The 27,160-nt window shown below is 41.1% G+C and overlaps 1 protein-coding gene across 3 annotated transcripts in view; it reads left to right on the top strand.

Annotated features, from left to right (window-relative positions):
• Positions 1–27,160, top strand: part of LOC136873783 (cyclin-dependent kinase 11B) — a 114,987-nt gene that overhangs the window by 36,715 nt on the left and 51,112 nt on the right. The window lies entirely within an intron of this gene.

Here is a 27,160-nt window from a genome sequence, read left to right as displayed (position 1 = left end):
CTACTCGGCCAAGCTCGGCTCTACTCGGCTATACTCGGCTCAACTCAGCCCGAATTAAGAGCGCTACGGCGCAAGTGGGGCAGAGGGCGACAGGCGGAGCGAGCGAGACAGGCGTGAGGAAAGAGAGTAAGCGCTATTGCTCCAAATCGAGGAGTGGGGGGTCTGCATTCTGGTCAACCAAGCCAAGTCGTCTTTTGCACCGTGCACAGTGCATGCACCACGCGCATGCACCCTGAGAGGCCCTGCCCTACCCCGCCCGCCAACATTCTGTTGGAGAAAATTATTCCGACCAACGGGACTCTAACCGGCTAACCACGGTGCCAGACAGTTTAGACTTCAACGCCTTAACGATCTTGGCCACCAGGCGAACTTCTTATGCAATCCGAGCATATATTTCAATACATTTGGTAATTTTCACAATTTCGTACACCCATTTAACTTCTGACCTAAGTATCCTAAGTCTGTCGCAATGGTAGGCATCGTTATATACATCATGAGTTGGTATTTACATTCGGAAGTCGATCTTTCTTTCTTAAACTGTTTAACTCCAGGTTCGGTTTTCCCTCGGCCTCAGCGAGGGATCCGACCTCTACCGCCTCAAGGGCAGTGTCCTGGAGCGTGAAACTTTGGGTCAGGAGGATACAACTTGGGAAGAGGACCAGTACCTCATCTGCTATGCTGAACAGGGACCTTGTCGAGGGATGGGAACATTGGAAGGCATAGGCAAGGAAAAGGGAAGGAAGCGGCCGTGCCCTTAAGTTAGGTACCATCCCGGCATTTGCCTAGAGGAGAAGTGGGAAACCATGGAAAACCACTTCGAGGATCGATGAGGTGGGAATCGAACCCGCCTCTAGTCAGTTGATCTCCCGAGGCTGAGTGGACCCCGTTCCAGCCCTCGCACCACTTTTCAAATTTCGTGGCAGAGCCGGGAATCGAACCCGGGCCTCCGAGGGTGGAAGCTAATCACGCTAACCACTACATCACAGAGGCGGACTCTGAAGTCGATATGAAGCAAAATTAATTTCTTATATTTTCGACCCCGCATAACCTTGTTCCTAAGTGTAGCACGATAGACTTTGTCATACCGTCACCTCGGGCTGTGAGAGAGCTTTCCCTGCAGGAGGGTACTGCAATTGATATTTAGACAGTCAAACGGCCGCTTTTTAAACAATTGCAAATTTTCATTGTGTTCAGTCACTTATTCACAATGTGTACGTGTAATCGCTATACTGTCACTTACATTTTTAGGTGGTATATTTACGAATGAAATACGACCAGAATCCTGTAAATCCGTCGTTATGTCTACAGGCTACGCCGCTCAGAGGTGTACTGAGGGCGTGTAATCCAGCGCTCAAAACACGAGGCCTTCGAGGGGAGAGGTTGCATCATCGCGTTAAATTCATCGTTCTGGCATTTAGCGGAGGCCTTGAGTTATCAGACGATATCGGAATATCCAATGTGTCGTGTATAGTTTGCCAGAAACAGACAACTACCCGTGCATGCAGCGTGTGGCGGAATACAGTTCAAACGAGAAGTTTGCGTTATAGGTTCTACGGAGGAAATATAGTTTTCATGTAATCTAGCCGTTAATATTGTTAAGTATTTTAACAACTGACATCAGGTTTACATTACACTTTGTCTTTCAGAAGCTCATCTTGCAGTTTGTGCGAAATTTCGGTGGAACTTAACAAATTAATAGTGGAAAGAAAAATCAAGTGTCGGGTCTCTTCAGTTGAGTTGAAACGCCGCCCCTTCAACCGGAGATTCATTTCAAGGAAGATGTAGAAGTCCCAGGGGTCCAATTCAGGTGAATAGGAGGGTGCGGAATGGTGGCCATGTTATTCTTTTGTCAGGAAGTACTTCACAGTGAGTAAGGTGTGTGTGGGCTCATTGTCATGGTGCAATAACCAGTCCACGTTGTCAGGCCATTTGCACCTCACGTCTTCGCGCACTCGTCTTAAAACGTCTGTGTAAAACGTTTGCAATCATCCCGAGAGTTGTGAATGATTCCGGTCCACCTGAACGTCCATCGGTCCACCTGAACGTTCATCATTTTTCATAGATTTCCGGCTTTCTTTGGAACCCTTAATCCACTCATATTCCTGCTGGGCTTAAAGCTTGCTTTCCCGAAGCCTCCTTTAACATTCGATTAGTTTCAGCTGCAATCTTATTGAGTTTGAAGCAGAAAATTTCATTACAGATTCTTTGCTTCTAAATTTCAGCCATATCGAAGTCCCCTAACGCGTGTAAAGGAAAACACCGAAACTTGGAAACATGTGCACTTACGAGGACGCCAGTTTTCAAACATACCAAGTGTCAAAAACGTTCGTGCCGCTGGGACGAAACGTGAAATTCAAACGGCAGATGTCGCCAGCCCTGTGTGGATGGCGTTAGATATTGACATTCCCGTCAACCGTCAGTTAGTGCAGAGTTATGAAGCGTGTCGGTCGTATAGAAGACAGTTCTGTGGGAACTACAGTACAATCCTGAAGTGAACATGTCAGTGTCAAAGGATGTTTTACGGCCGTGTTTACTTTAGGAGTACAAGTTGGGCAGGAATGCCGCAGAAGCTGTTCCGCGTTTGGAGGGGCATTAGTGAGTGAGCGCACAGCGCGAAAGTAGTTCAGTTGATTTGCATCAAGTTATGAGAGCCTCCAGGGTAAGCCTCGAGCTGGACGTCTATCCACTATCGACAAAGCCCTGCAAAAGGAGAACATCGACCGTGATCCATTTCAAACATGCAAGGAACTTGCACAGGGGTTCAGAGTGTCGGAGGAAACCATTCGATGGCATCTGCACAACCTCGGGAAGACGTGAAAGCTCAGTAAGTGAGTTCTTCACGTTTTGATCGAGGAAACCATACTCCAGTGGCTCACCATTTGCTCTTCATTGCTGTCACGCCACACGAAAGCCCCATTCCGGGACCAGATATCGGCATGTGACGAGAAATTGTTGTTATACAGTAACCACAAAAGAAAACATCATTGGTCGTCCACTGGTGGTGTTGCACTTGCCCCGAAATGCAGATTGTGCACTAGAGCGTGACAAAAGCATCACAATCGAGGTGACCTCGTCCCAGTTGCAAAGGGTTGCAGCTCCACTGCGTCAGAAGCAGTGATGTTACCACAAAGACGCACACAAGAAATGCTGTCAGTTGTGTACGCTCTTTTATTTACAAACTATTTACACATTAATAAACTACCATTTTTTAACACTTGACTACTACGCTCTTGAACAAAACACGAAGATAAGAAGAAGACTGCACAATTGCATGCCAACCAACTACCAACCCAACAAAGTCACATCATAAATTCACGTACTCGATTAACGACGTGCTCTCATAATTCTTACTAACTTTGATCAGCTCCTAAGACTGCCTCTTTATATACGTTGCCTGGCCAGGCTTCTAGAAAAATATGACATAACATTTTTTTTTCCGTAATTTCGGGAGTCTCTAATAACCTGTTTACAATGAAAATAATTTTCTGTAACTCTCTACAGCCAGAGAGACAATTACCGTGTGTTGCACAACATTGCATTGGATTTACACATTACAGTATATGTACAGGTAAATAATAAATTATATACTATTAATTACGTGTTCTTACATCTAATAAACTCTTATTAATATACATACAAGCAAACGTGTCGTAACATAACCTTACATACAACACACAGATAATAAGACCACGATTTATACCAAATAAAGTCCGGCATAATTACGTAAATAATAATAATAATAGATGTAAACAACTTCATAACCACACCTCACAAATAATAATAATAATAATAATAATAATAATAATAATAATAATAATAATAATATTCATCGAGCTCCATATTTCCATTATTTACCCATGGGTTAGAGAATATTTTTCTAAGTTATACTAGTCCATTACACTTGTATCAGCAGCCAGCACTAGTCAACTGGCGATCCTTTTTCAAAACAACGCTAGATCTCATACGGCGAAAGCGACCAAGGTGGTAGTCAACACATTTGGTTGGGAAGTTTTGCATCCTCCTCCTTACTTTGCGGACATGGCTTCATCTGATTATCATCTGTTTTTGGCCATGGATAACCATTTGCGTGAGCATCAGTTCCGAAACTGAGATGATGTCACGCAGGCTATAGGACAGTTTTTTGCTTCCAGGGACAAGAAGTTTTACAAACCTTGTGTTTTATTGTGAACATGTAATTGAAGCTGAAGAAGATTATTTTGCTGAATAAAACACATTCACAAGAAATTGCCGAGTCGTCATTTCTTACTGAAAAATATGGCACGACTTTTTTTTTTTTGGATACCTGGTAGTTGAAGAGGCACCTAGGGTGTGAACTTGATACCACTAGTTGTTCACGCGTATTATTGAAATTCTCTGAAATTCGGGGCAGCGCCTCGTGTAGAGAGATAGCAACATGTAAAGGAACAGGCAATAAACAAATTAGAATTCTTTATGAAAAAATAAAATTTTATAATTCTTTGACATATGATGCAATCAACATTCCTAAATGTTATGAAATGAAATGAAATGGCGTATGGCTTTTAGTGCCGGGAGTGTCCGAGGACATGTTCGGCTCGCCAGGTGCAGGTCTTTCGATTTGACACCCGTAGGTGACTTGCGCGTCGTGATGAGGATGAAATGATGATGAAGACGACACATACACCCAGCCCCAGTGCCAGTGAAATTAACCAATGATGGTTAAAATTCCCGACCCTGCCGGGAATCGAACCCGGGACCCCTGTGACCAAAGGCCAGCACGCTAACCATTTAGCTATGGAGCCGGACTCCTAAATGTTATGGGAGCGTTACATAGAGTGAATATAAATATTTTTAACAGACGTCGGGGGTGATCCCTGCGATCAAAACAAGAAAAATATTTCTTTGAATATACGCCCTACAATATGTTGGTATTGAGGTACGGGCCACACTTGGCCACAACCATACGGACGTTTCTGACATCAGTCGTCCACTCTGTTCACCGACGAGACCACATTTGGAAGAGATGGTTTCATCTACGTGCAAAACACACTCTTGGGCAGTCGACCATTCCCATGGCACGGTTGTCGTGTGTTTCTTTGCAGTTTACCATTCACGCAAAAGCTTAATACATGAGGAAAAGTTTCTATCTCGCTACAACGTTTATGGCGGCAGCGGTTTGAATTAATGCTGCTACCAGGAACTGCTAGGATAGAGGATATCTGTAGGATGTTTGACCATGGGCCTTCTCTGCCATTTAACCAGCTATTGAATTTAGGACAATCTGCGAATACCTCTACTCCTGTACCTCTTTGTAGGAAGTTCATGTCTCTTCCTCAGGGAGTTTCCCCCGGTGGATGGGGGAGGTAAAATAACAAGCATGGTATTTCCTGCCTGTCGTAAGAAGCGACAAAAAGGGGTCTCAGGGGCTCTCAATTTGGGAGCGTGGGTTGGCGAGCTCGGGTCCATTAGCTGAGTCGTGGCATTACTTCCACTTGTGCCAAGTTCCTCATTTTCATCTAACTTATCCGACCTCCCTTGGTCTACTCTTTTTCTTTTCCGACCCCAAGTTGCGAGGCCTAGGGAGTCTTTCATTTTCACGCCCTTCGTGGCCGTTGTCTTCCTTTGGCCGATACCTACATTTTTTTCTCTCTGATGAGTGTTATTTAGAGGATGGTTGCCTGGCTGTACTTCGTCTTAAAACAATATTCACCTTCACCACCGCCTCAGGTAGTTTCTTAATCGACTCGTCAAGTCGTCGGTATTTATTGTATAAATATCCAGTACTGAGAGTGCTTTATGCTTTTCAGCTTCGAGATTTCGTACTTGATAGAATGTGCTTCTGGCGACAGGACCGGCATTTTACAAATGTTAAAATGCTGAATGTAACCTTTCCAGCCAGCCTTCATTAATCCAAGACCTCGAAATTTCTTTGGAGCATAGAACATACTGGTGGGTCCATTATGAGGCTAAGCAACAACTTCCTTCTGCCATAAGTATATTATCTAAATCATCTTAACATTTAGGTTTGATTTTGAGAAGCGGTTGTAATAATAATAATAATAATAATAATAATAATAATAATAATAATAATAATAATTGTACCGGGCGGTACACCTCCACGCCGCGAATTCAAATATTGCGCCAGTTGAAACCTCACTACAGGAGAAACCCTGAACTTTAACAACTGTATTAACTCAACGGTTTCTCGGAAGATGTCACTACTGTAAATTTGGTAATCTTGAAGTGTTCTGAACTGTGTCTATTTTGATTTGTGTTTGTTTGCTCCGTATCAAGAAGTTTGAACATTCTCTAACAGATGTCGCTACCCAAAACTATGGTAACACACTCTGGTGCAATGGAATGAACTTTCCTGAAGAAATATTGTATTCCTAAGTTTTATTTTTACTAAATTTTGTTCTGTGGTTTGTGGGTTCGCTATATAATCCTTTCCTTCCGCCAGTTTTGAAATTAGCCAATCATAAATTTCTGTAATAATTTTCCACCAATAAGGTGTTTCTTCATCGTCTTGTGTATCAGTTTTTGCTGTCGGCCAATAAACGTTTGTGGGCGGGTTGTTATCATTCATGAAAGGTCTCGAATGTTCCACGAGGGTATATAAACTGCTGATTTTCTTGTCTCGGGGCCACTTCAGTAACATCTTTCGCAGTGTGTGAACATATATAGCAGGGGGCGGGAAGCGCCTTTTTCTCCAAGCAGCAGTTCATCTACAAGGTAATGGCCTGTTAACATCTTTATGTCTTGCTAGCTCAGCAGTTTTAACCCGCGGGGGAAGGTTCGAGTCCTTTTTAATGTAAACCTTACTGTATTCATGTAAATTAGCCGCAATTTGGGATAGAGAGTGCTTAACCCTCTCGAACTCCCCTTCATTTTGAATTTGAGGTGACTATGTTTTCGTAACCGTTTTTCTCTTCCTTCTTAAAGTCTTAAACTTATTTGCCAATTAGTCACCTCCCTAGTATGGGATTAGCCCCTGTATAACTGGCCGAGTGCCACCTAGCTTTTAAGAAGTTTCATGTAGGAGTGCAAGCTACGCCTCCAGTCAATTTGTTTTTTTTGGGCCATTTAATTAACCCAGAGTTTGTTTTCTTCATGTGAAGGCCCGGTAGGTTGGGTACAAGATACCCCTGTTTCTCTGTATGTGTCCCTTAAAGTCAGTTAGGAAAGAAGTTTGTTGTAGCCTGTGATAGGCTTGTAAAATTGAGAGTGGGTCTGCTCTTTCCCTCTTAACATTGTAATTAGGAGCAAGTGCTCCTTGTACTTAGGCGTTTTCTGCCCTGTAACTATTGTGGTGGTGAGCTGAGAGCTCATAAATTAATCTTGGGGCTCGAAGCCTAAATCTTGTAACAATTGTAATTTCTTAAATTGTTTTCTGCTACTTGGTACCTGTTACTCTGTTGTTGTTATCTGTTAATTTTGAAAAGAAAATATAACCTTTGTTAAAATTTTAAATTAACTTTAATTTCTTAAGTTGAGACCTATTCCAGCCAGCACCTTCTTTCACCTCTAACTACCACGGATAACTCCGTAACAATAATAATAAGAAGAATATACAAAAACAGGCAACCTGCGCGTCTGTGAGGATGGGGCCCTAAATTGGAATTAACCAATAAAGGTTAAAATCTCCGACTCGGCTGGGAATCGAACCTGGGGCCACTTCGACCAAAGTGCAGTGAGTAGAGGTGCGTACTGGAGAGGGTAAACTAAACTTGGCCATATGTACTAATTGATTATCGACAGTTTCTGGTCAGGTTTCCGTAGAGGTGAGATACATAGGGTGGGATGTTGTTTTGGACGTTTGAAATGACCTGTTTGTCATCGCGATTTCGTCAGTGACTCTCACCCCGATATGTTTTATGGACTATGTGTGATTGGTGAGAGAATGAATTGGTCATTAATATGAGCTTAAGCAGAGTAAGGGAGCCATTCCTTCCTTGCGTCGATTAGTTTGCTTTCTGTCTGCAGGGTTCACTATGATACTGTTGGAAGCCGGATGGTTTATTTTTTTCCGAGGTCAGTGAGAGCCTTGATACTACTTTAATCTTTCGCAATCAGGGTTAGGTCGTCTGCAAGTGCGACAGCCGATAAGGTTATTTTTATTCATCGCACAAAGAAAAACAGTATATATTGTCTTGGTCACTTTAGGATCCGTAAGCTCTTCTAAGATCTTGTTAAATAGCCATATTAAACAATGTAGGAGAGAAAGGACTGCCTAATAAACGCCTTTCCTTACCTATATTTTCTTTTTTTTTAGGATACACTGAGATCTGAATTTCATTGTTCATTATCAGCACATATATTAATGCTTCTGGAATTTCACTCTCCGGCAATGACTTTTTATTACATGCTCATGGCCGATAGAGTCGAACGCTACACATATATCTCTCTTACGAACGTTCGTTGTCTGAAGACAACCATTGGCCAAAGAAGTGTTCATGTGAGTTCCGGGCTCAGACGTAAAACCTCTCTTCGAAGATGGATATCAAGAACGTGTCTTATTATAGAGAATATGGTGATCGGTATCTAGTTCTTAACGTCATCCATACCGCCTCCCTTAAAACTGAGTATAGTTGCATCTCTCCGAAATTCAATTCGAACTGTTTCGAGACGAAAAAGTGTAGTGCCTAAAAGGGCAATAATCTTACCGTAATGACATCTGGGTCGGGAGTTGTGCCGGATTTAATCTTTGATAAAACTATCCAGGGCAAGTGCCTCAACCTGCATGCCGCGCGTCGGTAAACGAGAGTATGGTCGTCGTCACACCGTTCTCGTACGCCCGTAGAAAACCAATCAACTTCGATAAAAATGGATAATCAGATTGAAAAACTGATCAAAAAGACCATTAAAACTTAGCTCATTACAATAAAGGTTGGAAATCTTCTCCCTCAGGCTGTACACAAGCGTTGTAGCGTATAGTGATATTCTGGATCACTCTCTGCAACTCAGCCTCATTAATCTTCAGAATCTACAGCTCGCGAAAATACGCTGTTGAACACTTAATTCAAAAGTAATAAAACTCACTAAACCGGTCAGTTACTGCTGTATATGAAGAAGGTGACCTGTGCGCTGTGTGGAAGCTTATCGCAGACTAGCTGAGACCATGGCATCACTGAGGGAGCTAATATCGGTCAAGCGGCTGTTGCATCATTCCTCGCCCAGACGTGGGCGCAGGGAATACCGGCAACTCGACTGAGGTATCAGTAGCATAGTCATAATGCTGATGTTGACTGAAAGGCAACACCTGGTCGTCTAGAATGTTTAAATAAACATGCTGGTTCATATTAGTGGTCACTTCAGTGAGCGGGCGCAATCCGTGATACGAAAAATATCCCCAAAACATCACAGGCCCATCTCCGGCTTGAACCTGACGTTGCACACATCCAGGATGAAATGCTTCATTTGGCCTTCGGTGTACTCGACGACGTGCGTCATTGGAATTCAGGCAGAAAACGTGATTCATCAGACGACACTACATTCCGCAAGTCAGCTACTGTCCACGTTCGATGATTTCTAGCCCAATGAAGACGCGCGGCTTTAGTGCCTGTGTGAGCAATGTCCTCTTACGAGGTGAACGAATCCAAATGTTCATTGCGTGCAGTTCCCGTCGCAATGTTCTCTCGCTAACAGTTTGGGATGGACCTTCATTCACTGACTGCAGCAATTCCAGCCGGCTTTGGAAGGGATTTTGATTCACAAGCCGTGAAACGTGTCTCCAGCCCCTCTCAGTTAGGAATTTTTTCGACCACAATTCTGACTTCGTGTTTCATGGTCACGTGTAGTACACCACTACTTGTAGGCACGTTGAAGGGTCCGCTGCTAAACACCAACAAATCCAGCAACTTCACGCACCGTATGGCCATATGCACGGCCAAACCCGATTGCCCCCTTTTTGTCACATCCTTACATCTACCCTTGTTGATCTACACTGTCCGCTTGAAACATCAATGTCTCACTGATCGCTACTGTCTTAGACTCACGTAGAGTCAGTGCGCGTGCGGTTGAGCAGAGGACTCGTTCGCTGCACCATCTGTACAGGCTTAACGACCCATCTGTGCGTGCGCACTAGGGTGGCTAAAATTTTGTCTGGTGAGCTTACCACTATGTGTGCAACACCATTGGTATATGTAGCCTGTGATGAGTACCATTATGCGAGCAACAACATGAGTCTACGTGGCCTGTGATTAGTGCCGCTATATGAGGAGTACCACGGATCTAGCCGACGTCCTTGATTAGTACCTCTATGTGAGGAACACCATGAGTCTGTGTTGTTTGTGAGCAGCTCCCTTATGTGAGGAACACCATGGGTCTGTGTTGCTTGTGAGCAGTTCCCTTATGTGAGGAACACCGAGTCTGTGGTACTTGTGAGTAATAACTTATGTAAGCAAGCACGGGCCTGTGTTGCTTGTGAGCAGTTCCCTTATGTGAAGAATACCCTGGGTCTGTGTTGCCTGTGAGTAGTGCCATTATGTGTGGCATACCCCAGGCCTACATTACCTGTGATCAGTACCACCATGCGAGGAACACCACGATCCTTCGTTACCTGTTGATTAGAACTACTATGGGAGAAAAAACATAGTTCTGCTTTACCAGTGATTAGTATTATTATGAGGGGCCGGCGACCTGCAGTTTGGACCCCTTTCGACAACAAGCATCATCGCAGAAAATAAGACATTGCGAATCGGATCCAGTGATTGTTTTGGATTCATGGTCATTTTCTTCAATAACATTCGTTTTAGATTCCAGTCAGTGGATGTATTTTGAAGTTTTAATGATCGTTTCTTTTCGTTGCACCTCATATCATTAGGGGCCGGTGGCCTAGCTGTTAGGCTCCTTTAAATAACAAGCATCATCATCATCATCATCATCATCATCGTGCGACTCTTGACCGTAGGGGATGGAGAGATGTTTTTCATCTTCGGAGAATTCGCCATGGCTGCAAAATTGCTGTAGTGATCTTCTATCTTGTCGACAGGAACAGGACAGGAAGTTTGCAACCCGTTGACGTGTCTAACTACTTTCTTACCGAGCTCAATAGATGCAGTCGGTTAAGTGCGGCCAGTGTTCAGTATTCTGGAGATAGTGGCTTCGAACCCCACTGTCGGCATCCCTGAAGATGGTTTTCCGTGGTTTCCCATTTTCACACCAGTCAAATGCCGGGGCTGTATCTTACTTAAGGTCACGGCCGCTTTCTTCCCACTCCTAGCCCTTTCATGTCCCATTGTCACCACAAGACCTATCTATGACGGTGTGACGAAAAACAACTTGTAAAAAAATATCTTTCTCTCTTTTATTGTAGAGATTGAACTTGCCAGGTCGTAGACATAGTTTGCCTTTCTTTTCTCTCTCCCCTCTTTGACCTTTGGTTGGGGTTCGTAGAATTTGGAAAGCTTCGATCGGAAACGACTGTACGTACTTCGGGGTGTTGGGGATCAAGGAGCTGTTGCATCAAGTCTTGAACAATTTTCAGAACATCAGGCACGAGAAGATCGAGATCTTGCGGAGATTTGTTGTTGAGAACATCTTTGGTGTTAGGAGGTGTTCGGCTGACTGTTCCCGTCGCTGGAGGTAGCTCATGATGATGTAGGCACAAAGCCGCACACAAAATGCTGTCAACTTGCGTACACTGATTTTCATTTACAATTAATTATTTACACATTAATCACACATAACCTAACCAACTGCCGTCACAAACAAACCACACATATCAAAAACCACCAACTGCAACTACCTATCACGAAGCACATGGAGATTGCAACCTTGAAACCGTTGACTGCTAACTGCTTACATTGGCATGTCGGCCTAAACGCAAGACGTGCTCACGAAAACCACTCCAACTAAACAATAACTCCACTCCACCATCAAGACCGCCTCCTTATATATGTCGCCTGGCCAGGCTTCTAGAAGGATATGTCACAGCATATCTTCTAGTAAATTCTAGAGTGCTTAATACGTAGTTACAATTGGAAGGAAAGTTCTCTTTAGTTCTCGTCTTACCTAGTGTTATTCTGGATATTACTATGTGTTGCACAATACTGTAGTGGATTACACACCATACATACATACAGGTATACTATTGATTACAGGTTCTTACATTAACTAAACTTATATATACAGCACATGTTTCATGACATAACCCCACAAACAATGCGATCGTAAATAATAATGATACTAATACTAATAAGTGGAAGTAAACACTTCATAGCCATACCTAACAAGTATAATAATAATAATAATAATAATAATAATAATAATAATAATAATAATAATAATAATAATAATAATAATAATAATAATATTTGAGCTCGATACTTGCATTATTTAACCATGGGTTAAAGAATATTGTTTTAATGTTATATCAGTTTATCACACTTGCGTCAGTGGTTACATTGATTTGGTTGCTTTGTGGTGAAAATGATGAGGCAAGATGTTCATAACATCCTTCGGGGCCAGCATTGCTTATGTCCATATTCTGTGCATGGTATTAGGTGTATATTCTCTGCAAGGTAGTAATTTCCGCAGAACTGGCACTTCCTTTCGTTTTGGATCGCTCAGTGAGAGTTATCAGAAGTATATGTGTTTAAGTTTTAGGTATCTGAGTCTCCGATGGGCCGAGGCGATACCGTCAGAGATGTCGAGACTGAAGTCTGAAGTCATATTATCAGAGTCATCATCACTGTTTACTTAATATAACCCGACTTATCTTGTATCATGAAACAGATTTGAAAACGACCTTTTCAAGTGTAATATTGTTACAATATTTTTTTCAGGCAGCTTATATATTTATTTTAATTTTGGAAACGGAAGAACCGAACTGTTCTAAATTAATAAAAGAGTGTGAAGGTCGAAAATAAAAACAAATATAGCAAATGATCAGCAAGCACTGCAGATGTAGCACTATCCGTAGCACGTGTTAGTTATTCCCAAGTTATTTTAAATACCGTGGCATCGTATCGCCGAGATGGTATTACATAAGTTGTTCTACGATGATGACAAGCGTGGGATTTCACAACACGAATCGTCGTGTGTTTTCGCATACCATACCTCCTCTGCGAACCATGTGACCTTGCCGCGGTGGGGAGGCTTGCGTGTCCCAATGATGCAGATAGCCGAACCGCAGGTGCAACCATATCGGATGGGTATCTGTTGAGAGACCAGACTAACGAATGGTTCATTGAAAGGGGGGTAGCAGTCTTTCGATAGTTGCAAGGGCGGCAGTCTAGATGATTGACTGATACGGCCTTGTAATAATACTCAACATGGCTTAGCTGTGTTGATACTGCTACACGGCTGAAAGCAACGGGAAACTACAGCCGTAACTAACTCCCGAGGACATGCAGCTCTCTCTGTATGAATGATGTACTGATGATGGCTTCCTCCCGGGTAAAATATTCCGGAGGTAAACTAGTCCCCCATTCGGATCTCCGGGTGGGGACTACACGAGAGTGGGCGATTATCAGGAAGATGGATACTGACATTCTGCGAGTCGGAGCGTGGAATGTTAGAAGTTTGAATCGTTGTGGTAGGTTAGAGAACCTGAAAAGGGATATGGATAGGCTAAAGTTAGATGTAGTTGGTATAAGTGAAGTACGTTGGCAGGAAGAACAAGATTTTTGGTCAGGCGACTACCGAATTATCAACACAAAATCAAACAGGGGAAATGCAGGAGTTGGTTTAATAATGAATAACGAAATAGGGCAGCGGGTAAGCTACTACGACCAGCATAGTGAAAGAATTATTGTCGTCAAGATAGACACCAAACCAGTGCCCACCACAATAGTGCAGGTCTATATGCCTACTAGTTCAGCGGATGATGAAGAAATCGAAAGAATGTATGAGGAGATAGAAGATTTAATACAGTATGTAAAAGGTAACGAGAATCTAATTGTGATGGGAGACTGGAATGCAGTGGTAGGCCAAGGAAGAGAAGGTAATACAGTAGGAGAATTTGGATTGGGACAAAGGAACGAAAGAAGAAGTCGGCTGGTTGAATTATGCACTGATCATAATTTAGTCCTTGCCAATACTTGGTTCAAACACCACAAACGACGGCTGTATACGTGGACGAGACCTGGAGACACTGGAAGGTATCAAATAGACTTCATTATGATTAGGCAGAGATTCAGAAACCAAGTATTGGATTGCAAAACTTTCCCAGGAGCAGACGTGGACTCTGACCACAACTTGTTGGTCATGAAATGCCATCTAAAGTTGAAGAAATTGAAGAAAGGAAAGAATGCAAAAAGATGGGATCTAGACAAGTTGAAAGAAAAGAGTGTGAGGGATTGTTTCAAGGAACATGTTGCACAAGGACTAAATGAAAAAACTGAAGGAAACACTATAGAGGAAGAGTGGAGAGTCATGAAAAATGAAGTCAGTAGGGCTGCTGAAGAAATGTTAGGAAGGAAGAAAAGATCAACTAAGAATCAGTGGATAACTCAGGAGATACTAGACCTGATTGATGAACGACGAAAATACAAGAATGCTAGAAATGAAGAGGGCAGAAAAGAATACAGGCGATTAAAGAATCAAGTGGATAGAAAGTGCAAGGTAGCTAAGGAAGAATGGCTGAAGGAGAAGTGCAAGGATGTCGAAGGCTGTATGGTCCTGGTTAAGGTAGATGCTGCATACAGGAAAATCAAGGAAACCTTTGGAGAAAGGAAATCTAGGTGTATGAATATTAAGAGCTCAGATCGAAAGCCACTTCTAGGGAAAGAAGACAAAGCAGAAAGATGGCAGGAGCATATACAACAGTTGTATCAAGGTAAAGATGTAGATAATTTCGTTCTGGAACATGAAGAGTCTGTTGATGCTGATGAAATGGGAGAACCAATTTTGAGGTCAGAGTTTGACAGAGCTGTGAGTGACCTCAATAGGAACAAGGCACCTGGAATTGATGACATTCCCTCTGAATTACTGACTGCCTTAGGAGAAACCAGCATGGCAAGATTATTTCATTTAATGTGCAAGATGTATGAGACAGGAGAAGTCCCATCCGATTTTCGGAAGAACGTTGTTATACCTATTCCCAAGAAAGCCGGTGCTGACAGGTGTGAAAACTACCGCACCATCAGTTTAGTATCTCATGCCTGCAAAATTTTAACACGTATTATTTACAGAAGAATGGAAAAACAAGTTGAAGCTGAATTGGGAGAAGATCAGTTTGGCTTCAGAAGAAATGCAGGCACACGTGAAGCAATCCTGACTTTACGTCTGATCTTAGAGGATCGAATCAAGAAGGACAAGCCCACGAACATGGCATTCGTAGATCTAGAAAAGGCATTCGATAATGTTGATTGGACCAAGCTATTTATGATTCTGAAGATGATAGGGATCAGATACCGAGAACGAAGAATTATCTACAATCTGTATAAAAATCAGTCTGCAGTGATAAGAATCGAGGGCTTTGAAAAAGAAGCAGCAATACAGAAAGGAGTGAGGCAAGGCTGCATTTTGTCCCCTCTCCTTCTCAATGTTTACATAGAACAGGCAGTAAAGGAAATCAAAGAGAAATTCGGAAAGGGAATCAGTCCAAGGAGAGGAAATCAAAACCTTGAGATTTGCCGATGATATTGTTATTTTATCTGAGACTGCAGAAGATCTCGAGAAGTTGCTGAATGGTATGGATGAAGTCTTGGGTAAGGAGTACAAGATGAAAATACATAAGTCCAAAACAAAAGTAATGGAGTGCAGTCGAACGAAGGCAGGTGATGTAGGAAATATTAGATTAGGAAATGAAGTCTTAAAGGAAGTAGATGAATATTGTTACTTGGGTAGTAAAATAACTAACGATGGCAGAAGTAAGGAGGACATAAAATGCAGACTAGCACACGCAAGGAAGAGCTTTCTTAAGAAAAGAAATTTGCTCACTTCAAACATTGATATCGGAATTAGAAAGATGTTTTTGAAGGCTTTCGTGTGGAGCGTGGCATTGTATGGAAGTGAAACATGGACGATAACTAGCTCAGAAAGAAAGAGAATAGACGCTTTTGATATGTGGTGTTACAGAAGAATGCTGAAGGTGAGATGGATAGATCGAATCACGAATGAAGAGATACTGAATCGAATTGGTGAGAGGAGATCGATTTGGCTAAATTTGATGAGAAGGGATAGAATGATAGGACACATCTTAAGACACCCAGGACTTGTTCAGTTGGTTTTTGAAGGAAGTGTAGGTGGTAAGAGCGGTAGGGGTAGACCAAGGTATGAACATGTCAAGCAGATTAGAGCAGATGTAGGATGCAATAGTTACGTAGAAATGAAAAGGTTAACACAGGATAGAGTGGCATGGAGAGCTGCATCAAACCAGTCTATGGACTGATGACTCAAACACCACCACCTCCGCTTAAAAGTCTTGCTGCATTGCGGACACAGATTAACATCTTCCGAAACGATATGTCTATCTGCTCAGTAAGAAACTCCTCCTAATTACTGTGAGAAAGCTTTACCACTTCCTAGACATGGCTTTGGTTTCTCTCCTGTGTGAGTTCGTTCCTGAGTTACGAGCGTGCTTGCTTGTACAAACTTCGTTTCCCGATATTTGCATCGCTTCACCTTATTGGTACCTCAGAGATAGACTCATACGGAATGCCTTACCATATTTGGGACAGAAAAAAAAGTTTCCGTTCGCCATGGATTATTGTGTGTTGGAGCCCTGTACTTTATTTGTATGAAAGACTGCAAGAAATAACCTTTTTCTCCCCCAGATGAGATGTCACGTGCTAGGAGAAAGCCATGAGTGTATACAGAAACCCTTGTTACATATTTTGCAGCAGTACAGATTCTATTCAGCGGATATGTACTGCGTGAGAGCTGAAGAGTTTGTAATCTTTATCCACGTTCACCACACACAATGTCTTCATTAAAAGAGTATCTGTCTATTTCTTCCGTGCGAAATCAAGAAAATGAAGCGTCGTTCATCTTTCCCCCCCTAACCAATCTGTCTCCTTCATCGTGGTTATTTCTTGCACTACATGTACCAGATTGACCTGTTAATGTATAATATCAATAATTTCGTGTGGCATTTTCCAGCCTGATGTAGCCCTTGTAATACAGACCCGCCGACGAGGGTGGGTGGCATCTGTCGTGTATAGGATACTGCGTGTTGTAGTGGATGGTAGTCTTATTTGTGGTGCTTGAATTGCAGGGATGTTGTGGAGAGGTTGTTGTTGTTGGCTTATCATTCCATTGAGTGGTTTGATGCAGTCTCCATGCCACCCTATCCTGTGCTAACATATTCATTTCTACATAACTGCTACATCCTGCATGTGCACTAATCTGTTTGTCATACCTTGGTCTACCCCTTCCGATTTTACCACCTGCACTTCCCTCAAAAACTAACTGAACAAGTCCTGGGTGTCTTCAGATCTCTTCTTCTCCTCTTCTGGTCATATATCGCCAAATCGTTCTCTCACTGATTCGATTCAGTATCTCCTCATTTGTGGTTCGATCTACCCATCTCATCTTCAGCATTCTTTTGTAACACCACATTTCTTTCTGAGCTAGCTATCGTCCATGTTCCACTTCCATACAATGCCACGCTTCAGACGAAAGTCCTCAAAAATGTTTTTCTAATTCCCAAATTGGTGTTCGAAGTGAGCAAATTTATTTTCTTAAGAAAGGCCTTCTTGCTTGTGCCAGTCTGCGTTTTATGTCCTCATCACTTCTGCCATCATTAGATAATAATAATAATAATAATAATAATAATAATAATAATAATAATAATGTTATTTGCTTTACATCCCACCGACTACTTTTACGGTTTTCGGAGACGCCGAGGTGCCGGAATTTGTCCCGCAGGAGTTCTTTTACGTGCTAGTAAATCTACCGACACGAGATTACCACCGAACTGAGCCAGGATTGAACCTACCAAGTTGAGGTCGGAAGGCCATCGCCTCAACTGTCTGAGCCACTCAGCCCGGCTCCATTTTTCTTCTTGAATTCCCACTTAATCTGCATATTATGGCTTTGTCAACTTTTAAAAACTCCGCTCAAGCCTATTCGTTTACTAATGTCATTCCAAGTCAACTCGGAATATTCCGCTTAATCGAGCTGTTCGTCTTTATTCCCAAGAATTCCCAGCCCGAAGTTTGCAACATGTTTGTAACACTACTCTTTTTATCGGAAATCACCCAGAACAAATCGTGTTAGTTTCATTTAGATCTTTCCTTGAATTTAGTAATCCCGGTGAGGGTTGGTAACCGCAACAACTTGAAGTTACTCGTGTGATCAAGTGCGTAAAATGAAATGGCATATGGCTTTTAGTGTCGGGAGTGTCCGAGGACATGTTCGGTTCGCCAGGTGCAGGTCTTTCGAGTTGACTCCCGTAGGTGACCTGCGCGTCGTTATGAGTATGATGATGAAGACGACACATTTACCCAGCCCCGTGCCGGAGAAATTAACCAATGATGGTTAAAATTCCAGACCTGTCGGGAATCGAACCCCTGTGACCAAAGGCCAGCACGCTAACCATTTAGCCATGGAGCCGGACATCAAGTGCGTAATTTCACACACACACACACACACACACACACACACACACACACACACACACACACACACACACACACACACACACACACAAAGAACTCCCCAGCCGTTTTTAGCGACCATATATGAGCTTTCCTGCCAATTTTCATGCATTTCCGAATGTTCAAACACTTCCTCCATGACAGGAGTATCTCTGAGAAGTACACTATTACGCTGATATGGGGAATAATACCGCACGCTTGAAAGATTGAACTAGTTAATGATTTAAACTACTTCATTCTCGTAACTTTGTGAGCCCGCATGGTGGTCATCTTCGTGAAGGCATGAAGCCGGTTCGAGTCCCGTTGTTCGAAAAAATTTCACCACCAGAATCCTGTTTGGCAGGGGAGGGGATGTTATGGTGTACAATTTCAAATCACTAGATTGCGTGCCAATTGCCTGGATTAAATTCCAAACCTCTCCGCAGTGCTCATATGGACTGAGGGCATATGACGCTACTGATGATGATTCGTCCGTCGGATGGAGACGTAAAGTCTTGAGCAGACCCCTTGGTGCTACTCGACCGGCACTGGGTTTCACCCACTCCCTTTCTACTATCATATATCACGTCATTCATTTAATCTCAATAACTCCTCTGTTGAGGTTGACGTGAGGACTGGCTACAAAGATTCATCTCACTTCATACCTGATCACTAGGGCCCGTATTCATATGCACTAAAAACTCCGAAAATATGCATGCGCATATGCACTAAAAATGTTATAAACGCGCACTAAATATAAAACAAAATACACTTACCAGACGCATTATTTAATTTTAACTCGGTGTTAAACTGAAAAACATGTTTAATTCTTTGCAAAATGATGTCTGTCTCTAGGTTTCAACAGTTTTTCAATGTTTTCAGGAGTCATTAACTTTCTGTTGTCGGCCAGAATTAATTTATATGTGGAAAATGATCGTTCTACGTCGACGGATGTAAGTGGATAATACTTGAACACTGGCACTGACTGCTGGGAACATTCTTCTAGCAAAATCTTTAGGCATTTTTTTTTTCAGTTTAATCTGGTGAAACACTGCAGTAGACTAAGAGATAACAGATGATCGTACGTGTTTAAGCAAACCTCGGGTGGCTACTGTAAGGAGAAGGGAAGAGGAATGTCAGAAAGAAGGAAATAGCTATTGTGAAAACCGCCATTATCCGTCTACCGGCTTGTATTGAGACACTGCAAAAAAAAAAATCTCGATCAGCGAAGGCTTATCATGTTGCCAATGGATGTACAGCATACAGAGTTCATTAGATTTTTCACTTCTTTCAGGAATCCTACATAATCGATTGCACATAAGACAAAAATATGTATCTGTACTAACGCTCAAAATGTGCACTAACGTTTAAAATATGCATTTGCAATGCATTTGCATGTGCGCATATGCATTTTTTTAAAATCCGGGGCCTACTGATCCCGTAGAGAAACGGGACAAGGGTATCGCATAGGGCCTACATACTTTCTCGTAACTGTGTCGTAAAAGATAAAGCCAGTTGCGTGGTCTAGCTCATTGCATTTCAGCAAGACGGTCTGTGGTTGTGTATTATTAATAATAATAATAATAATAATAATAATAATAATAATAATAATAATAATAATAATAATAATAATAATAATAATAATAATAATTGTTCCGGGGTATCTGTGGAACGCAGAGGTAAAAGAAGGTGCGGGCTTGAATTGAATTAAAATTTTAACAAAGGTTATATTTCTTTCAGTATAAAAAAAAACAAATTTAACAAATTTCCACTAGGTGAAATAACAATGAAAAATCAGGTACAATGCCAATCTTGAAACAAGACATGGAAAAATCCAAGATTAATGAAGTTTACACCTTTGGGGCTTCAAGCCCTTAGTTTACAACTTCAGAGATACCGGATCCAGTTTACAAAACTTGTTAACTCACAATGTTTAAACAGGGACGGACATATCCCGATTTAAGAGCACTTACTCCAGAAGTTACAATATTTCGCCTTGCCAAACATTGAAAAGAGCTTACCCGCTCTCGATTTCTTACAGCCCATTCAACGCAACATTACATCAAAAGATTACACTCTCTGGCCTCACAAGGCACGAATTACAAATGGAAATAGTTCTACACAGGGGTGTCTAGTATCCAACCTACCGGGCCTTTGCGGAAAAGAATAGGTTAAATAAATGGCCCGAACACAAACTGAATGGAGGCGCACACTGCGCTCCCAGATAATGAAATGTTAAAAACCTGCAGGGCTCTCGGCCGATGAAACTGGGGCTAGTCCCAAACTACTGAGGTGGCTCACATGGAAATAACTTATATATCACAGGAGGAAAAGTTGCGAAATCGTAGTCGCCTCAAACCAAGATGAGGGGGGGGGGGGGTCGAGAGGGTAACTCACTCTCTATTCCCGATTTACAGTTAAAGACTTTACGAAATTTTACATGAAAAGGAAGAAGTTTTCATTAAAACGGTTACATAGTTAGAAATTCGGACCTTCCCCTCGGCTAAGTATGCGGAAACAGCAAGAAAGATTGAATTCACGTGGCCATTACCTGGTAAATGTTCTGCTGGCCGAAGAAAGAGGCGCCTCGCCTCCTGCCGTAATACACACACTCAGAAAGTCGACGATCAATAGGCAAGGAAACTCGAAAAGCCGCAATTTAAATACCCTCAGGGAAGGTTCGAGAGGATTCTGGGCTAATCCGTACACACCCTCTCTTTTTTATTGGCAGAAGCCAAAAGTTACACTCAAAACCGAACAAGAAGCCTAGGTGATAGGCTGAAAATTTTCATTGGCCAGATTCAAAACTGGCGGAATGAGACAGAAGTGTTCTAAACCTAGAATTACACAAAGCAAATGAAAGTTGAGAAAATTTATAAACACAAAATTTCTTTCAATAACATTTCCTTTACCTTGTACCAGAGTGCATGACTATAGTTTTTGGTAGTGACATCTGTGGAGAAACGTCCGAACTTGATGTAACCAAACACACAGCAAATAAAACCAGTCAGTTTAGGCAACTTCAGAATAACACAATTACTTAATACTTTAGTGGTGACATCTTCTAATTTTTTTTTTTTTTGCTAGGGGCTTTACGTCGCACCGACACAGATAGGTCTTATGGCGACGATGGGATAGGAAAGGCCTAGGAGTTGGAAGGAAGCGGCCGTGGCCTTAATTAAGGTACAGCCCCAGCATTTGCCTGGTGTGAAAATGGGAAACCACGGAAAACCATTTTCAGGGCTGCCGATAGTGGGATTCGAACCTACTATCTCCCGGATGCAAGCTCACAGCCGCGCGCCTCTACGCGCACGGCCAACTCGCCCGGTCATCTTCTAATTAAAGTCTCAACTTTATGTAGTAGCAATTTCACATTTTGGTCGGTAGAGGAGTTCATTAAGGTGCTTATTTTGAATGTGCGTTATTATTATTATTATTATTATTATTATTATTATTATTATTATTATTATTATTATTATTATTATTATTATTATTATTATTATTGTTGTACCGGGAGGTACACCTCAACCCCGTACATTCAAAATAAGCGCCCTATTTAATGGATTCCTCTATCGAACAAAATGTGAAACTGCTACTACATAGCCTAAAGTTCATACTTTAATCAGAAGATGTCACCACTGAAGTGTTGAGTAATTGTATTATTCTGAAGTTGCCTAAACTGACTGGTTTTATTTGCTGTGTGTTTGTTCACATCAAGAAGTTTGGACACTTTTCCACAGATGTCACTACCCAAAAGCTATGGTCATGCACTCTGGTGCAAGGTAAAGGAAGTTGTTATTGAAAGAAATTTTGTGTTTATAGGTTTTCTCAACTTTCATTTGTTTTTCATGTTAATTTAAGGTTTGCAACACTTCTTTCTTATTCCGCCAGTTTTGAATCTGGCCAATGACAATTTTCTGTAATTAATTTTCAGCCTATCACAGGCTTCTTGTTCGGTTTTGAGTGTAACTTTTCGGTTCAGCAATAAAAATGAGAGGGTGTATCCGGATTTGTCCAGAATCCTGTCGAACCTTCCCTGAGGGTATATAAGTTGCGGCTTTTCAAGTTCCCTGGTCTCATTGATCATTGTCCTTCTAAGTGTGTGTGTTAAGGCAGGAGGCAGGACGCCTCATTCTTCGGCAGGCAGTACTTTTTTTTTTGCTAGGGGCTTTACGTCGCACCGACACAGGTAGGTCTTATGGCGACGATGGGATAGGAAGGGCCTAGGAGTTGGAAGGAAGCGGCCGTGGTCTTAATTAAGGTACAGCCCCAGCATTTGCCTGGTGTGAAAGTGGGGAAACCACGGAAAACCATCTTCAGGGCTGCCGATAGTGGGATTCGAACCTACTATCTCCCGGATGCAAGCTCACAGCCGGAGAGCAGGCAGTACATCAGCCAGGTAATGGCCACATAAGTTCTCCTTTTCTGTAGCTACCTCCACAGACTTATCAGAGGGGAAGGTCCGAATTTTTACTATGTAACAAAACTTTTCTAAAATGTAAATTTTCTTTCGGCTAATGTAAAACTTCATAAAGTTTTTAACTGTAAATCGGGGATAGAGAGTGAGTTACCGTCTCGAGCTCCCCTTCATCTTGGTTTGAGGTGACTACAATTTCATAACTGTTTTCTTTCCTGTAATGTATTAAAGTCATTTCCGTGCGAGCCACCTCAGTAGCTTGGGACTAGCCCCTGTTTCATCGGGCGGAGAGCCCTGTTAGGTTTTTAATATTTCATTATCTCAGAGCGCATGTGTACACCTCCATTCAGTTTGTGTTCGGGCCAGTCATTTAACCTGTTCTTTTTCCGCAAAGGCCCTGTAGGTTGGGTAATAGATACCCCTGTGTAAAACTATTTCCATTGTAAATTGGGCATGGAGATGCCAGAGATCTTAAAATTTTGTGTAATGTTGCCTTGAGTAGGCTGTAAGAAATTGAGAACATATAAGCTCTTTTCTAAGTTTTGTTATTGTGAGGGGTGCCTCTGGAAGGCTAAATATGGTAACATTTGGAGCAAGTTATCTTGAATTTGGGGGATATCTGCCCTTGCCTAAATTATTCCTCCTTTTGAATTGTAAATGTTGTAAACTTGAGCTTGTAACTCTGCAACCTTACCAAAAGAGCACTAAACATCAAAATTAAAACCAGCACAATACTTACCGTAAGGGCAGTAGTACAAAACATGAAGCGTGGAGGACATAAGCATAAAGGAAAAAGGCCAGGGTCTTACATAAACGTTGATAGGTTCCCAGGTAAATATTGCTAACTACCAAATGAGAGATCAGATTAAATTTTAAAATAAGGAAAATTTACTTAGTAAATAAAATTTGAAAATCGGTATAATATAAGAACAGTTAAAAATATATATATTCCTTTTTCTTAGAAAAATTAAAACACAATTAAACTAAAAGAGAGAAACAGGATTTTAAAATAATATGGAAATCAAGGTGAAATGAATCTCACATTAAACATAGGCTTCCACCAAAATTAAGGTTTGAAAATTCATAACTAACTTGTTACCTGATGTACAGAAATACTAAAAATTTATTTAAAATTTGGTTGCAACCGATATGCGGGCCTGCGATATAAATTCTGTTTAAAATTGAAATTTGCTACACTACAAACAGGTTAGAGGATACACGCACAAGAAAAACACACACAATAGCGTACAATTAAAAATCAGTGGCTCCAACCGCGAATAAAAAAACTACATAATTAAAGGAAACCAGATTAAATAATAATAAAACAAGGTGGCTAACTATCCCAACCAAATTAGAAAATATCAATGGAAAAGATACATAATGCGTTCCCACATAATAATAGAACTCGGAGCACACCCCAGGACTGACATTTACAGACGCCAAGCCATCATCTCATCATAATCATCAAAGCCACCAAAATAAATAACGTGCCATCAGATAAGATAAGAAAGTGGTGACCATCATGCAATAATAACAATGGCAAGAAGCCGCAAACAAAGAGCAGAATGAGACAGGCAAACGTTAGGCGTTTGGCATATTTAAACTTCAATATCGACCAGCAAATTTCAATCTTTTACAGACTCAACCTTATTAAAACCATAATAAATTTTTTTTTTCATTACTCCCATGGGTTACAATACGAAATTACATTTACTTTTGTTAAACAGTATGCCAACTGCTTAAATAATTTAGAATGGAGGGGGCTTTGGATCATGCCAAGATGCATATATGAGGTGTCATTTAAGTCCCAAAATGCAAATAACGATCACATCTAAATAATAACCAAGTAGAGTCAATAGTAACAGGTAGAAGATAAATACGAACAACGTAGAAAATTAGGGAGGTAAATAAAATTAAATGAACATAATAATAATAATAATAATAATAATAATAATAATAATAATAATAATAATAATAATAATAATAATAATAATAATAATAATAATAATAATAATAATGTCGACAATAATAATGATAATAAACACCACCAAGAATGAGTAGGCAAACAAGATACGAACCACAACACAGTAAGTTTAAACAACACCCACGAACTACAGCCTCATACACGCATACCTAGCGATTCCAAGTTCCCGTAAAATTTTGTTACATACTTTTACAAATTGAAATCCTATCCGTTACAGTAAATTTTGTTACCAGACGTTTACAGCTTTTGATTAACCAACAGACATTTCGAAGATGTGCTCCTTGGCTGTACAAGCTCACTTGAATAAACTATGCTTTACAGTACTTACTTGGGTAGAGTTAAGATATCCAACTTACAACACATTTTGCACATCCCATCTAGTTAACGGTAAACACTCATATGAAGTTTTCTTCTTACACCAATAACAAGGAATTAAGGCTGGAGCACACTGATAAATATTTTTAAAAAATTTAAAGAGCATAGCCCTGAGGTTGTCAAAGTTATCCTCCAGAGTCAAGCTCTGTTATTAAAGCGCTGCGATCCCGCAACGATGTCACTTCAGCAGCTCGGCTTAAAGTAGCCATGTTGAATACTCAACCACCAGAGCCCGACTGGTCTCTCTCACAGAGAAGGCGGAAGTGGCAAAATTCCTATGATTCAAAGCCCGCACCACGAAGGTGCGCAGAAATCAAACGGCAATTTAGCGAATCACATTAGTCCAGCCAAATGTCCAGCAAATACGTAACAATTAGGGATATAGTTTTGAATTAAATGCTGATGGTAAATTCCACAGTTAGGCAGCAGTTCCAACAATGGCCGATAATGTAGATAACAGCTCGATACGCAAGCAGAAATGCCAGATAAATAAAAAAAATCTCGTAAATGTTTTGATGTTATAATTCAGTTATGTCCAATAAATATTAGTTCCCATTTTCACGTCACAACTCAGAACTTGTAAATCTGGGGCTTGAAGCCCAATCTGTAAAATTCACTAATCTTGGATTTTCTAAGTCTTGTTTCAAGACTGCTTTTGTACCTGATATGTTGTTATGTTCACTAAGTGAAAATTTGTTCAGTTTGTTTGTTGTTTTGATGAAATACAACCTTCAGTTCTAATTTTAAATTACTTTTGACATTGTTGATAGACCCATTCACCCCAGCACCTTCTTTCACCTCTTTCTGCTCCACGGATATCTCCGTAACAATAATAATAATTGTTATCACCAGATGGAAGGAGAAAGGGAAGAAGTGGCAAGACCAGTCACTGGACAAAAGCACACTAAGAAAATATTAACTTTAGAATGTATTTTCAGTTATCTTTTCTTTTCCTTTGGATTTTTTCAAAGCAACAGCAATATAACAAACACAAACAACCCTCAACAAGTAGAATTTAGAATTATATTTACAATATCATAAGTTTTGACTTGGGTGAAGTACCTCCCAATTTACAACACATGACCTTGAATGTCTTCACCAGAACAATCGTTTTACATTAAACTTTCGTCTTATAACTGAGGCTAGGGCCTCTATTAACAAGATTATCTTTCAGAGGGGTAATAGAACATTACTTTGTTTTAAACATAAGAAAGAAGCCAGAGCTTCCAAATCAAATTTTCCAACAGGGGAATGAAACCCTCAGTTTTAATTAATGACGACAGAAGGGTCTCGAACCCTGAACCACATTTTTGATTTTCAACAGCCTAACGGGCCAAGAGTACACATTAGATACGTCAGTTTACAATTAAGAGTTCACATCAAAACACCTATTATTATATATATTGTGAATGAGCCCATTAGGGCTACGCAAAGTACTTAGAGACAGGCATTTGCCTTTCTTTGTGCCCACACTTCCTTCATTCATTTGCTGTGTGCTTCTTTTCTCTCTTGAGACCATGTTGTTCCGGTCTTCTTCTTTGGTTTTTCCTCTTGGTCAACTTGCCACTTATGAACTTTGGTTCTGAAGATAACCCGGCTTTGGATGTCTTCAGGTGTAATTCCTGCCAGTTTGAGATCTGTTTTAATTTTGCCAATCCATTTTATTGTGTCCGTTTTAGCTTTACTTCGGTTTTCATAAAATTCAACTATTTGCTTGGTAAGTCTATCTGGGTTCATCCTTTTTATATGTCCAAAGAATCTTAATCTGCGTTTTCTGATGTCGCTGTGAATGTTAGAAAATTGTTTGATTTCCTGTTTCCCTCTAAGGCGGTACTGTTCATCTACGAGTTTTGGGCCTAAAATTTTTCTAATGATCTTGCG

The sequence above is a fragment of the Anabrus simplex genome, chromosome 5 (assembly GCF_040414725.1).
Source record: "Anabrus simplex isolate iqAnaSimp1 chromosome 5, ASM4041472v1, whole genome shotgun sequence".
Taxonomy (NCBI): Eukaryota; Metazoa; Arthropoda; class Insecta; order Orthoptera; family Tettigoniidae; genus Anabrus; species Anabrus simplex.
Note: the sequence above shows the minus strand (reverse complement) of the source record. Positions and strands in the feature narration are given on the sequence as shown.